Source organism: Rhincodon typus, unplaced genomic scaffold (assembly GCF_021869965.1).
Source record: "Rhincodon typus isolate 14 unplaced genomic scaffold, sRhiTyp1.1 hic_rhity00001642, whole genome shotgun sequence".
NCBI classification, from domain to species: domain Eukaryota; kingdom Metazoa; phylum Chordata; class Chondrichthyes; order Orectolobiformes; family Rhincodontidae; genus Rhincodon; species Rhincodon typus.
In genome coordinates, this window is record NW_025967280.1 from 1 (window position 1) to 16,644 (window position 16,644).

General features: G+C 40.8%; 1 long non-coding RNA gene across 1 annotated transcript in view; it reads left to right on the forward strand.

Moving 5' to 3' along the window:
• The first annotated feature begins 7,410 nt into the window (after positions 1–7,410).
• LOC125481302 overlaps positions 7,411–16,644 on the forward strand; it is a 12,967-nt gene continuing 3,733 nt past the window's right edge. The window contains exons 1-2 of the long non-coding RNA XR_007261278.1: positions 7,411–7,862; positions 8,890–8,989. This is a non-coding gene — a long non-coding RNA (uncharacterized LOC125481302). The remainder of the gene's footprint in view (positions 7,863–8,889; positions 8,990–16,644) is intronic.

Genomic DNA, 16,644 nt, shown 5'->3' on the forward strand with positions numbered 1-16,644 from the left:
GGATGACCTATGATCTAATTAATTGAGGCAGAGAGAGAATTTCAAAAAACTAAAAACAAGATAGTGCTGGAGACAAACCAAATGGCTAGAATAACATGATGATAGGTGAAAGAGTCATATGCTGAGTGTCTAACCGAAGTAAAGAGTAATCTAAAACTGTTCAAACTAATTAAGGTACAGGGATTATAACAAGTTACCAAGATGTTGTTGTCAAAACAGAACAATAAGGAATATTTTACAAATAGAGAACAGTATGGTGGATTTACATGTAGCGCAACATGAACTCAAGATCATGGTTGAGGCTGTCTTCACGGGTAAGGAACTTGGCTATCAGTTTCTGCTTGGTGATTCTGCATTGTTGTGTATCTTGAAGGCCACCTTGGATGACGCTCACCCAAAGATTGGAGGTTTAATGTCCTTGACCGCTGAAATGTTCCCCGACCGGGGTGGGGGGTGTGTGGCATTCCTGCCTGGTGATTGTTGCGCGGTATCTATTTATCCGTTGTCATAGCGTCTGCATGGTCTTGCCAATAAACAATGCCTTGGGGCATCCTTGACTGTAGTGTATGAGGTAGACAACATTGGCCAAGTCTCATGAGTACCTGCTGTCTACATGGTCAGTGGTGTTCCCATGTGTGATGGTGGTATTCATGTCGATGATCTAGCATGTCTTGTAGTGGTTGCTGAGGCAGGGTTGTGTGGTGTTGCCGTTGCTGTTGTCCTGAAGACTGGGTAGTTTGCTGCGAACAATAGTCTATGGTTTGGTGATTGTTTGAAGGAGTAAAGTGGAGGCATAGGGATGACCTTGGCAAGATGAAACAACCAACGAACTGGAACAGTCAACACAGAGATCTGCACTGCAGTGACTAAAGAAGAAAGGTTCAAATTGGACCCCTCTAGAAGGCCACTGCTGTAGGCTCGAAATGTACGTGCAAGCGTCAGGGGATGCATCAATGCTGGATTCATCAGCCGTGCTCACAAGATAGCACAGATCATCACCCAAGCACAACACAACGCCATCCATGCTGTCAAAGCCAACTGCAACATCGTTATCAAACCTGTACAATAGACCGGACAACTGCAAAGAAGCATACCAATAACTGAATAACCAGGAACACTTCAGACAACTACCTGCCAATCAACCAAAGAGCACACCCAAAGACAGGCGACGTCCTGCGCTATACTGTGAGTGCAGCTGATGAATCTCACGTTGACGCAACTCCTGACAGCTTATTAAGCCTATGGCAGCGGTCTTCCGGAAAGGTCCAAGTGGACTCTTTCTTCTTTGGTCACTGCAGTGTGAACCTCTTTGTCAACTGTTCCAATTTGCTAGTTGTCTCATCTTACCAAGGTCATCCCCACACCTCCACTTTACGTCTTGAAACAACCACCAAAACCTTAAACAGACCATCGTTCGCAGCAAACCACCCAGCCTTCAGGACAACATCAACCACAACACCACACAACCCTGCCACAGCAACCTCTGGAAGACATTCCAGATCATCGACATGAATACCACCATCACACGTGGGAACACCACTGACCACATAGACAGCAGGTACTCATGTGACTTAGCCAATGTTGTCTACCTCATAGCCAAAGATACCCCAAAGCATGCTATATCAGCGAGACCATGCAGATGTTATGATAACGGATGAATGGACACCGTGCAACAATCACCAGGCAGGAACGTTCCCTCCCAATCAGGGAGCACTTCAACAGTCAAGGAAATTCAGCTTCCGATCTTCAGGTGAGCATCCTCCAAGGCAGCCTTCGAAATATATAACAACGCAGAATTGCCAAACAGAAACTGATAGCCAAGTTCCGTACGCACGAAGACGGCCTTAACCATGATCTTGGGTTCATGTTGCACTACATGTAAACTGACCATATTGTTCTGTATTTGTAAAATTTTCCTTACTGTTCCGTTTTGACTCCATCACCTTGATAACTTATTACGATACCTCCACCTTAATTAGTGTGTACAGTTTTGGATTACTTGTTACTTTGGTTAGACATTCGGTATATTACTCTTATACCTATCATATTATTCCAGCCATTTGGTTTGTCTCCAGCACCATCTTATTTTTAATTTTTTGTAATTATCTCTCTGCCTCAATTAATCAGATCATAGGTCACTTCCTTCCTATTTAGCTGTTGACACTTTACTCACACCATTTGTATTATCTTTTGATCTCTCCACCTATAAATTCTGTGACTGTGTGCTTCCCTCCACTTCACCTGATGAAGGAGCAGCACTCCAAAACTATGTGATTTCAGACATACCTGTTAGACTGTGACCTGGTGTCTTGTGACTTCTGACTTTGTGCACCCTACTCCAACACCAGCATCTCCACATCAAAAAATATGAAGACAACTGTAAGACCTTGGGCAAACTATCTCCTGCTACTCATCCTTGTAGATAGAAAATGTTGTGGAAATTGAAATGGCAAGTTTATGGGTAAGCTGAATGACAGAAAAAAACATGAAAGAAACTATAAGGGAGAGTGATTAAAGAGGTGGTCTTGTGGCATAGTGAGTAGCACTTTATACCAAAAACAAGTCACACAACCAAACAGGTTCAGCATCAATCTGCATATTCTTCCAAAATACGCCAATAGCAGACAGAGGAGAGATTTTTCGTCAGCCAAATAATGGAAATAAATCTGTCTCTACCATCATAATTCGTAGCACCAGATTTTAGATGCATGTAAAACTGCATGTTGCCATGATTGTAAATGCTGATTTCTTCCAGAGAATCAGGAGATGCTGGGTAGATTTGCTGCCAACAATCCTCCTTATGGATGCTAGTCTTAGCTAGTAGTACCATACAGAGAAGGACGCATAGACATCTTAGGCTCAACCTCGATGAATATTAAAGAGGCTTTTAAATATGTAGTTAATATCTACTCATATTTCATCTATTCTACATGAAATATCAGGCACCTTTATATACTGATAGACATGACAAGATAAGTTCTACCTAACTGTCTTATAAAACAGCCAAAGCAACTTGTAGAATCACAGAACCCCTACAATTCAGAAAGAGGCCATTCAGTCCATTCAGTCTGCTCCAACCCTCCAAAGAGCAAACTTCACGCAGACAGTCACTCAAAGTTGGAATCGATACTGTGTCCCTGGTGCTGTGAGGCAGCAGTGTTAACTACTGTGGCACTATGTCACTCCTAGGGAGCTGTGGCTCAGTTGACTGAATATCTGATGTGGATCATACCGATTGAACAGAATGGGGGATGATCCCTTCTTCAGTTGGGATGAATTCAGGACCTGTTTCAGAGATAGAAGGAACTGCAGATGCTGGAGAATCTGAGATAACAAGGTGTAGAGCTGGATGAACACAACAGGCCAAGCAACATCAGAGGAGCAGGAAGGCTGACGTTTCGGGCCTAGACCCTTCACAAGCTTCAAAATCTCCCCTCCCCATACCGCATCCCAAAACCAGCCCAGCTCGTCCCCGTCTCCCTAACCTGTCCTTCCTCCCACCTATCCCCTCCTCCCACCTCAAGCCCCACCCCCATCTCCTACCTACTAACCTCATCCCGCCCCCTTCACCTGTCCGTCCTCCCTGGACTGACCTATCTCCTCCCTAACTCCCCACCTACACTCATCTTTACTGGCTCCATCCCCGCCTCTTTGACCTGTCTGTCTCCTCTCCACCTATCTTCTCCTCTATCCATCTTCTATCCGCCTCCCCCTCTCTCCCTATTTATTTCAGAACCCCCTTCCCCTCCCCCACTTCTGAAGAAGGGTCTAGGCCCGAAATGTCAGCCTTCCTGCTCCTCTGATGCTGCTTGGCCTGCTGTGTTCATCCAGCTCTACACCTTGTTATCTCTGATTTCAGGACCTGCCTGTTTTGGCAGACAAAAGAAGAAAGGAGATGTGTTCAAAGAAAAAAAAAGCAGCTATTACTCCACCGGCCCTCAACCAAATCTCTTTCTCTTTCCTCCTATCTGTTTCATCCAAAGGACCCTGATTTGTTTTCTTAATTTGTGAAAGGTGAATGCACAGGGAACATATTGGGATCAAGGGAATGGATGGATGAATGGCAATAAACACAGATTATCAGTCCAGTGTGAGGACTAGAGAGATACAAAGCTTAAAAAAAACGCATCTCCGCAGTAACCCTCAATCCAAATGCAGCATACAGCCGCTGATGGCTTCTATCCCAGCACCTCCCAGCCAGAAGAAAAGTGAAACAGAAATGATAGAAAAACAAAAAATGTTGAAAGAGAAACGGAAGACCATAGAAACAGACAGAAACCGAAAAAAAATAAACACAGAAAAAGAAACGCGAAGAGAAACTGAAGCACAGAAACTGAAAAATGAGAATGATCATATTCTCCGACTGACCATGTGCAGTGCCTTGCGAGAGCAATCAATGTGGTGAAATGATAGTTAACCATTTCTAGAGCTCTACTGTAGTCAGATTATAAAACTGGCATCATAAGCTGCAACAGCAAAGCTACAACAATGTATAAACAGTAGCCAAAATGAAGTCGTAAACTCAGTTAAGAATTTGACACTAAATCTAGGTACAGTTGAAAAGAAAGTTCATAAGAATTAAATTGGCTACTTTTCATATAGTTATGCATTGACAGCATGCTATGTATATTTTTTAAAAACTGGTGACTTGACAACAGTGAAACAGAAAGGCCAGTACCAACAAAGGACCTGAAGATCGCATAATAGTTACCACAGCTACTATCTATTAAATGGCTTTTTCCCTCTGGCAGTGAATTACCAAAGAACAATATGCCCCCACTAATTGTTAACACTGTCACGTTTCCAAAGAAGTAGTACAAGCTTTCACTGCTGTAATGGAAATTACAGCACCGAAGATAGCCATTTTCCCAAGGTCAGCTGTATTAGTACTACATCTTCAACAAGAGCTACCTATATTCATCCTTCCTTTTCCCTTACATACACATAAATGAAATAGCATGGACTATCTTTGTCTCATCTGAAAAATATACTGAGTTCACATCTATACATACCCTATAAAGATTCCAAATCTCAAATGGACCGTTCAAGGAGGCACTACAAGCTTACAGAATATTTCCCAGAGAGTAGTTGCAGAGGACTATAGGAAAAGAATGGTGTGGGGAGTGTAGCATAGTTGTAATGATGCATAACATGAAGCATAAAAGAGGAAAATAGTTGTTTTGAAGACAATTAAGTGTCAATAAACAAATACTTCACAATGGGTAGACAATGACCTAGTGGTATTATCACTAGACTGTTAATCTAGAGACCCAAGTAATGTTCTGGGGACTTGGGTTTGAATCCCACCGTGGCAGATGGTGGAGCTTGAATTCAATAATAATCTGGAATTAACCATCTAATAATGACAATGAAACCATTGCCGATTATCAGGAAAAGCCCATCTGGTTCACTAATGTCCTTTAGGGAAAGAAATCTGCCACCCTTGCCTGGTTTGCCTACATGTGACTCCAGATCCACAGCAATGCGGTTGACTCTTAACTGCCCTCTGGGCAATTAGAGATGAAAAAAAAATGCTGGTCTAGCCAGCGATGCCCACATCTCATGAATGAATTAAAATAATGAATCATTTAAACTATAACAGAATTCACTCTAAAAGCATCGTTGCATTGTAAAATTGTTTAAGACCCAAAACAATCATTTGTAATATGTAAACATAAACCCAAAAAACTCCTCCAGTACGTTGCGCAGTGCAGAAAGCTATCAAATTTTACCTAATTGAGGGGCAACCTGGACGTCGCAGCTGCACTTTCTAGCTTTAAATTCTCCACCCTTTTTTCCTCTTCTGTTGCAAATGGTCCATTTCCTGGTCATCTCTGTGGCCGTGTTACTAGCAATTACTTTGGTCTTTTGAAACATTGACATGTCAATAAGTTGCAAATGCAACATGAAGCAATAACACGGTTTATTTTCTTGGAATCTGACAAGAGATACCCATTTCACCATTTATGGGAAAATCTCTTACAGACGTTTCTAAGCTTCTCATTCACTGGAGACATTCCAGTCTCCCATTTCCACACAACAAACTATCACCCAACAAAACCATAATAGCCTCTTACTCAGTTGCGCTTATTGAATAACACCATTGATCTGTTGATGTTGATAAAAGTAATTTTTCCCCAAACATTCAGTAACTTTTTTCTATTTGTACGGTTAGGTTAGTTTGTCTGCACAAGGAGTTGAGCAGGTACATCAAAGACACAATGACCAACGGCAGTCCTGCCATCTTGCTGAAATGCACAGAGATAGAAATATAGGTCAACGTTGTTGTGGGTTTTGTCTCCAGTCGGAAATTTTACCTGATACGGCAACGTTCATTCTATCCCTCGTATTATGAGAATTTAGGCTTGGGTAACATGGTATTGAAAGATCCAACAGATGTTTATTACACCTCACTAATATATACAATTATTACATTCATAGGCACCTTGGTGTCTGGGCTAAAGTTAAACTATGAAGTTCAGCCTTGCGCTTTTAAACCAAAGAAAAAAAATCAACATGCTTTGAGTGGATGTGTATAAATCTTCAGAAGAGTTGTGTTAATTTGTACAAAACTCATGTATCTGCTTTGGTGCAAGAATAAGGACTTCATTACTGGATATCTATTTCATTCAAGAGGTATGAGTAATGGTTAGTTGGACAAGGTACTTGAGATAGAAGAACAAATTGGAAAGAAGCTTTACACAAAAAAAATCATCCTACAGTTACCCTTCTTAATTCTACTATTACTACTACTATCATTTTACATGGCCGATATAAACGCAAATATTGAGGGGTGAATCTTATAGAAGTGTATAAGATCATGAGAGACATGGATAGGATGAATGCATTTAGTCTTTTTACCCGGTGGAATCGAGGGCATCAGTACAAGGCAAGGGGGAAAGAATACATGGGAACCTGACGGGCAACTTTTTTTTACACAGAGGGTCGTACGCATATGGAATAAGCTGCCAGCAGAAGTGGTTGAGGCGGGTACATTAACAACATTTAAAAGGCATTTGGATGAAAACATATATAGGAAAGGTTTAGAAGGATATGGGCAAGTGCAGGGAAATGGGGTTAGCGTGGATTGACATTTTGGTCGGCATGGATCAGTTTGGAATAAAGGGCTGACTCCGCGCTGTAGGATTCTGGCCCAATAACTGAATTTTCCCAACTCAAAAGAAGGTCACTTAACAGAGAAAAAAATGCCTTTAAAAGTCATATAGGTTCTTCTACTGACTTGGATAACATAAGTCGATGTGCTGTTCAATGTCTGTAAAACTGACGTTAGAACGGCACAGTTATGAATGTTGCACGAGGGAGGCTGCAGAGGCAGTCGCCGTCGTCATCCCATCCCGACTCGGCAATCTGTCCAACTCTGCGACACAACGTACGTTGCGTGACTGCGCACGAGGAAGTTGGATTGGAACATCTTGCAGAGCGAGCGCAAGTTCCGGGAGATGTTGTTAAAGTCAGTGGGTAGCAATCGGGCTAGTAGTAGTGGCTATTGCATGCAAGGAGGCTGCAGAATTGGCGCTTCTCAGCTCCGATCACTACGACACGTTCTTTGGACACATTGTCGCGGTTGTGCGTTTCTCCAAGTAGAGCAGCTCAAAGGGCAGGCCTAATTGCTCTCGTTTTCTTAAAGAAAATCATTCGTAATTCAATGAAGTTAGATCGAGTACCTGAAACTTTAATTGCTTCGGCTCTCCCGGGATAGGCTTGCTCTTTCGATAACATTTGAATTCGCGAAGTCATTATAAGTCCTACTCTGCCGTGCAGAAAACGCTGCCAGATTCTCACTCGCAAGAAAATCATGTGAGGAAGTTCTAACAGCCGTGCTCAGAATGAAGCCTTGCTGGGTAATCTTTACGTGACATGCTTTGCCCTTTCTGCCCTGCAGGTGCATGGGATGTATTTTATGTATTCTTTTTTTTTCCTAAAAAGGATATTCTATATTAACGAATCGCTTTTAGGAAAATATACCTTGTGAAACTTTTTAAATGCAGGATCATGTTGTGGCAGCTCCCCTCCATTCTGTTTGTCAATCCTGACTCCTCATTTCGACATTTTTCCGGATAGTTGCCACTCCTCCCATGCCACACTCGAACCCAGCTCCTCAAAATAGCATGGAAGCTTGCCACGATCTGTAGAAATGTTTCTCCAGAATGTATTTATGTGCCGCAAGCAATAAAAGGTATTATCATGTATATTACATTTAAATGAACCTGCTTAATGATACAAGATCATAAAAGGTCCCATATTTGGATGATGTATTTGGGCATAGATTACATTAGTCCATGTATTAACCCCTGCCATCTATTACTAGAATGTAATAGTACTTTCCTGTATTACCCTATAATTTTGCTCAATTCTCCCAGACTGCTGTACTGTGCAAAGTGATCCTGCTCCCAGACTGTAGGACACCTCTCCAGCATTACCAACCCGTACAGTTTCCATTATTGCCACTCCATTCCCAAGTTGTTATCCTAGTTCTTACAATCTACCTATTCAACCAGTGAGAATGTCTTTTCCATTGTTTTATATTTACTTTAAAAATTAGCATAAAAACCAAGGAAACCCGAAGAGTTGTGTTCATGCAAATATCTGTAACACCAAATAATCTCAGCAAAACACTAATAGCACTGTATTAAAAAATTCAATTTGACATGTTTAATTGCCATAGGTTAGTGATCCTGATCATTATTATAAAATTTCATAGCATAAAACAGTGCAATTTTCTGTCGCCATCCCACAGGAGATCTGCTGGAACTACTGTGCCTGCTAGTGTATATTTTTCATACAGTATGCACTCATGTAAATGTATCTTATCTCCGTTAATATATCCCTGTTAAGCATAACCTGTATTATCCTTAATTCCTTATTGAGTTCTTCTAGGTCAGCTTTTAAAACAGGAACCATGTCATGCTGTGCTCCACATATGCCATCTGCCTGCAGCCTGTAAAAGAAATGGAGTCATTCTCCCCCTGTAAGTCATTCTGCTTCTGCTGATTTAAGAAGAACAGTTATACATATTGTACTATTTTATCATTTTGAAATCCACCCTAGAAATTACATCAGGTTCATGGTTAACATGTTATTGGATATTCCTTTGTACGTTTTTAAAACAAAGCATTAAAGATGGCCCAGAAGGAGAACATTTAGTATGTCACATCAATGCCAGCCAAGAAAGACCTATCCAGTCCAATCCCACCCTACCATGGCTGAATGTGCATATCCAAGTATTTTAAATGTGAAGAGGGTTTCTACCTCTACAATTCTTTCAAAAATTAGCTCCAGATGCCACCATCTTCTGGTTAAAAAAAATCTCATCAACTCTCCTATGATCCTTCTGATAATTGAAATCTGTGCCCCTGATCATTGACCTCTCTGCAAAAACTAATTCCTTCCTATTCACTTTCTCTTTGGTGTCATAATTTTATATATATTAATTAAATGTCCTCTTATTCACTTCTAATCAATGGAGTTTGATGGAGTAACAGCCAGTTTAAAGTAAGTAGATTGATGCTTGTGTTAAAATAATGCACCAACAACCGCTGAACAGCACTTGTAAGTAGTAATTTCTAGACTCAAGTATAGTAAGAACCAAGAGTCAAGAAACAGTTATGTCATTTTGTCAGTAAATTACCACACTATGCAGTATTCATTGTGATCAGCCCAAATTTGGGGTATGTAACTATAAGGAGGTCCATTTATTTTTTAGTATCAGTTCCACTAAACAAGTCATAAAACATGTAAAAGTGCCTGCAGTTAATAGTCTTGAATGGAATGTATTTTGATGCATCTTTTGTTTCGGGCTAGGGAAAGAAATAATGTTGCCTTAAACAGTGCCATGTGATTGACAGATTCTTTTAATGCAGAATGATGAGATGTTCAAAATCCAAGATCTCCCAGTGTATCTTTTCTATAATCTAAAATCAGGCTGTTTTGTTCAAGTAGAAGTGTTTAGTCTGCCCCCATCATTCCGATAACTCCCTATTTGATTCTTTTCAAACAGATTTATTCCCCTGCCAAGCAACACAACAATCATTACCAAAGTTATAAATAAAATCTTTGGTGTCTGGACCTAATACATTTTCTCTCCTTGTCCTCTAAAACCTCTTTGCAGCCTATGATATAGTTAGCCATACCATCCCCCTCCACCATCACTCTGTCTATCTCAGTGAGCTACAATCTCTTAGCTCTAGTCTTAACTATCTCTGATTATGGTCAGAGCATGATTTTTTTCCTGTGTGTGAATTGGTACTTTTAAGTTTCACCTCTGGCCTCTTAACCTTGTCTGCATGATGCCTTTGGTGGCATTATTCACAATAGTGCATCAACTTGCACATGCTTTTGCTCTCCATCACCTATTCAAATACAATAATAAATTTAGATGAGACTGAAGCTATTGACTTTGATGCCATCATGAATGCCTTCAAATCTAGCCCCTTTTTAGACACTTTCAGGATAAACTCAGCTGTTTGAAACCTGTGGAAATGTCATTTAGCTTCCTCTCCACCTTAGGCCATCTGTTGCTGAAACCCTTACCCTGAGCTTTGTAATCTCCAGATCAATTACATCAGTGTTTTCTTGGCCAACCTACCACAAAACTCTCGCAGAATTTCCATTCAGGTAAAACAGAACTTTCCTTTCACAGAACTTCAATTCATGTAAAAATTAACATAAAGTATCCTACATTGTGTGAAATTCAGTTCATTCATTGCCATATTTTGGTCCTCTGATTGGCACTTGGTCCCAAAAGCCAAAAATTTAAAATTCCTATCCTTGTGTTTAAATCTCTTCAAAGCCTTTTTCAATCCTAACATTGCAAAACCCACATCCCAATGATTCCACTCTTCAAACTCTTGATGTTTAGATTGATCTTTCTTTTGTATATCTGCTATTCCCTGGGGCCCAGAATTTGCAGATCTTATGCATCCAGGTCCTGTAGTCTCAAGTAACTCACTAAACCTCTGAATCTGTTCACTTCAGATGCTCCTTGAAGACACTCCTTTAAAACCCAACTCTTCACCCCATCTCTTCCCATATTTGGTACTGAACAGTTGTTTGCAATGCAATAGAACCAAGTAATCAGATAATAATTCATGAATGTTTAGTATTTTTCTGGTCTTCTCCACTTCTTCCTTTTATCTAAAATGTTTCAGACATTCCCTGAAATGTAGCAAAATTCTGCAAATGGAAATCAAAAACAAAAATTAATGGTGTTTGAAAAGCTCAGCAGGTCTGGCAGTATGTATGGAAAGAGAAATGTTAGCATTTCAAATGAAATAGGACTCTTCTTTAGAACCAATGAACTTCAAAACCTTGAACTATTGCAATTCCCTTCTTCCTTAAAGTCCAGCCAGATTGGTTCCCCCCTTCTGACTTACAGACAGCCCCCAATCTTCAGTCTGCTACCAAGTGGACCACAGAATGTGCTGCTGCAGTCCTGACAGTATCAGTTTAAATGGACATCTGGGCTTGTTCAGAATTAGGACTAGCACCCATCAGCTAATTACTGATCCTACAGTTTCACAACTTTAGATTTTCCAAACATGTGGATATCTGAAACCAGTTGATTTGCCAATACAATGTGGTGAGATTTTGTGCACATTTAACAATACTTCTCTCCCAAATTATTAATTCAGTTCACATGTTAATTGGTAAAAACAAATGAGGTGAATGGAATGAGATTTTCTTTTACAGAAGACCCTTGATTTAATATCTTTCTTATATCTTTAGATATGTTCATAGAGAGAACTCAGACAATATGATAATAGACAAAATCAAAGAAGCAACAGTTCTGGAAGATACCTATGATATTTCACACTGTGGGGAAATGATCATATGGGAATAAACAAAGATATTGGAGGAGTAGAAAATCTGGGGATTGAAAAAGTATTAGTTTAGGAATGAACAGAAGGGCTCCAAAATGATGAAGGAGAAATTTTTACAAGGTATGGATTATCCAAGGAAATACTATCAGCACAAGATTAAAATTTTATGTCTTAAATAATCAAAGGAATAATGAATAGTTTGCAAATAAAGCAATTTACAGTTTTGGCTGACCGACCACAATCCCAAACAGCAATGGGAAAATGACATCAAACTTTAAATGTTATCATTACAGTTTATTGTCAAGAATGTCTAAATAATTGGGATAAAAGAATTCCTTTGGCACTGTTAGGGATGCCCCAAATGAATCCACAGGGTTCAGTTTCATGAGATAATAGGAACAATTAAATTGATTAAAGTAAAATTTAGAAATCAAAACTTAGAGATTACACTTCTGTCCTCTGTGTCAGGTTTCCAAGAATAAGTTAACCAAAGCTTGTGAGTTGGCCGAAAGCATTTGAAAACTGTGCTTGAAAATACAAACTAGTGAAGACTAAAAGTCCAAATATCGAAATTTTGTTGCTGGAGACAAGATGTTAGTATCATTACTTGTCTGCTGGGAACCCATTAAAAGCAAGATTCACTGGACCTTAAATCAAAATGAAATTCAGTGACATGTTAGAGAGGGAGTGCTCCAGACTGGAGGAAAAAGAAATCAATGACTGTATCATTTTAATATGCTAAAGAGAAACTAGGGAGCATTGTCAAGAGTAACATGTATTTATGGTGTTGAAAGAAATAGGGAGTAAAATAAAAATATCAGAATGAATCCAAATTGTGTATTCCAAAGTCAACCCTTTACTGAGAAAACTGGATTAAATGGTGATGCTTAAAAATGAGGATAGTACAGTGGCACAGTGGTTAGCACTGCTGCTTCACAGTGTTAGAGTCCGAGGTTCAATTTCAGCGTTGGGCGACTGTCTGTGTGGAGTTTGCCAATTTCCCCATGTCTGTGTGGGTTTCCTCCGGGTGTTTCAGTTTCCTCCAACAGTCCAAAGATGTGCAGGTTAGGTTGATTGGCCATGCTAAATTGCCCATAGTATCCAGGGGTGTGCAGGCTAGGTGGATTAACCATGGGAAATGCAGGGGGAAAGGGATAGGGTAGGGGGTGTGGGTCTGAGTGAGATTCTTTCTGGAGGGTCAGTATGGACTCAGTGGGTTGATTGGCCTGCTTCCATACTGTAGGGATTCTATTCTATTTAAAAAAAAGTTAGACGGAAGGTGTAACTCCTATACCTTGTACAAAACTATAGCAGTGACTTTCGAAAGCTATTACAGACTCATTTATCAATTTGTGTAAATAGGCCAGGAAACATGTCTTTGGCTAGAGATAATATATCATTAATGCATTATCCATAAAAGAGCATCTTTACAGATTCAGTCCTAATTCTCAGACTTCACATAGTACATATTATAGTTGTCAACTCAGAAAGTTAGGAGCATACTCAGTTGACTTTTTCTGGGTTTTAAGAATATTTTTGATTCATTGACATTCATTCTCTAACTCATTATGGATAACTAGAATCTTGCTGTAGTTACCTGTACCAATGAAATAATTGTGTGTGTCTCATAGTGCCAGCAACACAAGAAGGGACAGCGTCATCTTCCCATGCAAGCCTTAATCTTTGCAGGATCAGATTGACAAGAAACCCAAGAGTTAGACTTTCCTGTGTTTAACACAGTACAACCCCTATTTATCATTGTTTTGTTCTCTTCCTGCTTCCAACTGTGCCGGCTTTCCCCCACCTTTGCACTTACTTAAAAACTGTTCATCTGGAATATCCTTCTGTTATGATGAACAGTCATCAACTGAAATATTAATACTGTTTCTCATTCCAGGGGTTTAGATGTTTCAAAAGAGGTGGGGGAGTGGCATTGATAATGAGGGGTGGTATCGCAGCTGCAGAAAGGGAAGTTGTTGAGGAGGGTTTGTCTACTGAGTCAGTATGGGTGGAAGTCAGAAACCGGAAAGGAGCAGTCACTTTATCAGGAGTTTTCTATAGACCCTCCAATAGCAACAGAGATACTGAAGAACAGATTGGGAGGCAGATTTTGGAAAGGTGCAGAAGTAATAGGGTTGTTATCATGGGTGACTTCAACTTCCCTAATATCGACTGGAACCTCCTAAGTGCAAATAGTTTGGATGGAGCAGATTTTGTCAGGTGTGTCCAGGAAGGATTTCTGACTCAATATGTAGATAGGCCGACTAGAAGGGAGGCCATATTGGATTTGGTGCTTGGCAACAAATCAGGCCAGGTGTCAGATCTCTCAGTGGGAGAGCATTTTGGTGATAGTGGTCATAACTCCCTGACCTTTGCTATAGTCTTGGAGAGGGATAGGAGCAGATGGTATGGGAAAGTATTTAATTGGGGGAGGGGTAATTACAGTGCTATTAGGCTGGAACTGCGGAGCATAAATTGGGAACAGATGTTCTCAGGGAAATGCATGACAGAAATGTAGGGAGCACTTGCTGCGAGTGCTGTTTAGGTTTGTCCCACTCAGGCACGGAAGGGATGGTAAGATGAAGGAACCTTGGATGACAAGGCATGTGGAACATCTGGTCAAGAGGAAGAACAAGCTTACTTAAGGTTGAGGAAGCAAGGATTGGACAGCGCTGTAGAAAGTTACAAGGCAGCCAGGAAGGAACTGAAGAATGGACTTAGGAGAGCTAGAAGGGGGCATGAAAAAGCCTTGGCAGGTAGGATTAAGGAAAACCCCAAGGCATTCTATACTGATTGATTATTATTATTGATTCTATACACATTGATGAAGGTAGAGCAGTGGATGTGGTGTATGTGGTTTTTAGCACAGCGTTTAGATAAGGTTCCCCATGGTAGGCTCATTCAGAAAGTAAGGAGGCATGGGATTCGGGGAAATTTGGCTATCTGGATACAAAATTGGCTGTCCAATAGAAGACAGGGTAGTAGATGGTAAGCATTCAGCCTGGAGCTCGGTGACCAGTGGCGTTCCACAGGGATCTGTTCTGGGACCTCTGCTCTTTGTGATCTTTATAAATGACTTGGAGGAGGAAGTGGAAGGGTGGGTTAGTAAGTTTGCCGATGACAGGAAGGTTGGTGGAGTTGTGGATAGTGTGGAGAGCTGTTGTAGGTTGCAACGGGACATTGACAGGATGCAGAGCTGGGCCAAGAAGTGGCAGATGGAATTCAACCCGGAAAAGTGTGAAGTGATTCATTTTGGAAGGTCGAATTTGAATGCAGAATATAGGCTTAATTGCAAGAATCTTGGCAGTGTGGAGGAACAGCGGGATCTTGGGGTCCACGTCCATAGATCCCTCAAGGTTGCTACCCAAGTTGATAGGGTAGTTAAAAAGGTGTATGGTGTGTTGGTTTTCATTGGCAGAGGGATTGAGTTTAAGAGCTGCAAAGTTATGCTGCAGCTCTATTAAAACCCTGGTTAGAGCACACTTGGAATATTGTGTTCAGTTCTGCTGGTCTCATTACAGAAAGGATGTGGAAGCTTTAGAGAGGGTGCAGAGGAGATTTACCAGGAAGCTGCCCAGACTGGAGGGCACGTCTTATGAGGAAAGGTTGAGAGAGCTAGGGCTTTTCTCATTGGAGCGAAGAAGGATGAGAGGTGACTTGATAGAGGTGTACAAGATGATGAGAGGCATAGATAGAGTGGATAGCCAGAGACTTTTTCCCAGGGTGGAAATGACTATCATGAGGGGGCATAATTTTAAGGTGATTGGAAGAAGGTATAGGGGAGATGTCAGAGGTAGGATCTTTACACAGAGAGTGGTGGGTGCGTGGAATGCTCTGTTGGCAGTGGTAGTAGAGTCAAATACACTAGGGACATTTAAGCAACTCTTGGATAGGCACATGGATGATAGTAAAATGAAGGGTATGCAGGTTAGTTTGATCATAGAGTAGGATAATAGATCGGCACATCGTGAACCAATGGGCCTGTACTGTGCTGTACTGTTCTATGTTCTATGCCTTTCTCTTTTACTTAGCCAATCCTGTATTCATGCTAATATACTTGCGCAAACACTATAGGTTCTTATCTAATTAAGTAGCCTAGCATCCAGTACTTTAACAAACGTCTTCTTGAAATCAAAATATACTACATTTGCTGCTTCCCCTTTTTCTATCCTGTTTGTTACCTCCTCGAAGAATTCTGATAAATCTGTCAAACATGATTCCCCTTTCATGAAGCCATGCTGAGTGAATGCTAAGAAAGTATGTGAATAGCCCAGAGATACAACCTATACCGATATATGAGAAAGGTGCCTGTTTCAGTGCAAAACAGCTTTAAGATGACGGTAAGCTTCAAGTACCATAGTGAAGTTCTGAACTGTATTATAAGTTATTCCAAGATGTACTATGGTGATGTTGTGAGCCTTTGCTGATACTGACTTCTTTGGATGGAGGATGCAGGCAGTCATTGTCACTGGCCCATGCCTTGAGGTATTTAGAATGCAAGCAAATGTTGGAGCCTGGAGAAGACACCAGTGAGTTGCAGCCACTAACGAGCTGCTCTGACTTTCCATTTGGGTGTTGGAGCCACCTCGTTTCTTAGTGGTACCTGGAAGAATAGCAGCCTGCAAATAAATGAGTGAGTTGGTAATAATGAGATGATAATGCATGCAAATAGTGCTCTCATCAATTTCTAGCAAGTTTCCCATTCAGCCAGTGAAACCTGAAGAGAAATATTGGACAAAGATAGCAGGAACTGCAGATGCTGGAGAATCTGAGATAACAAGATGCAGAGCTGGATGAACACAGC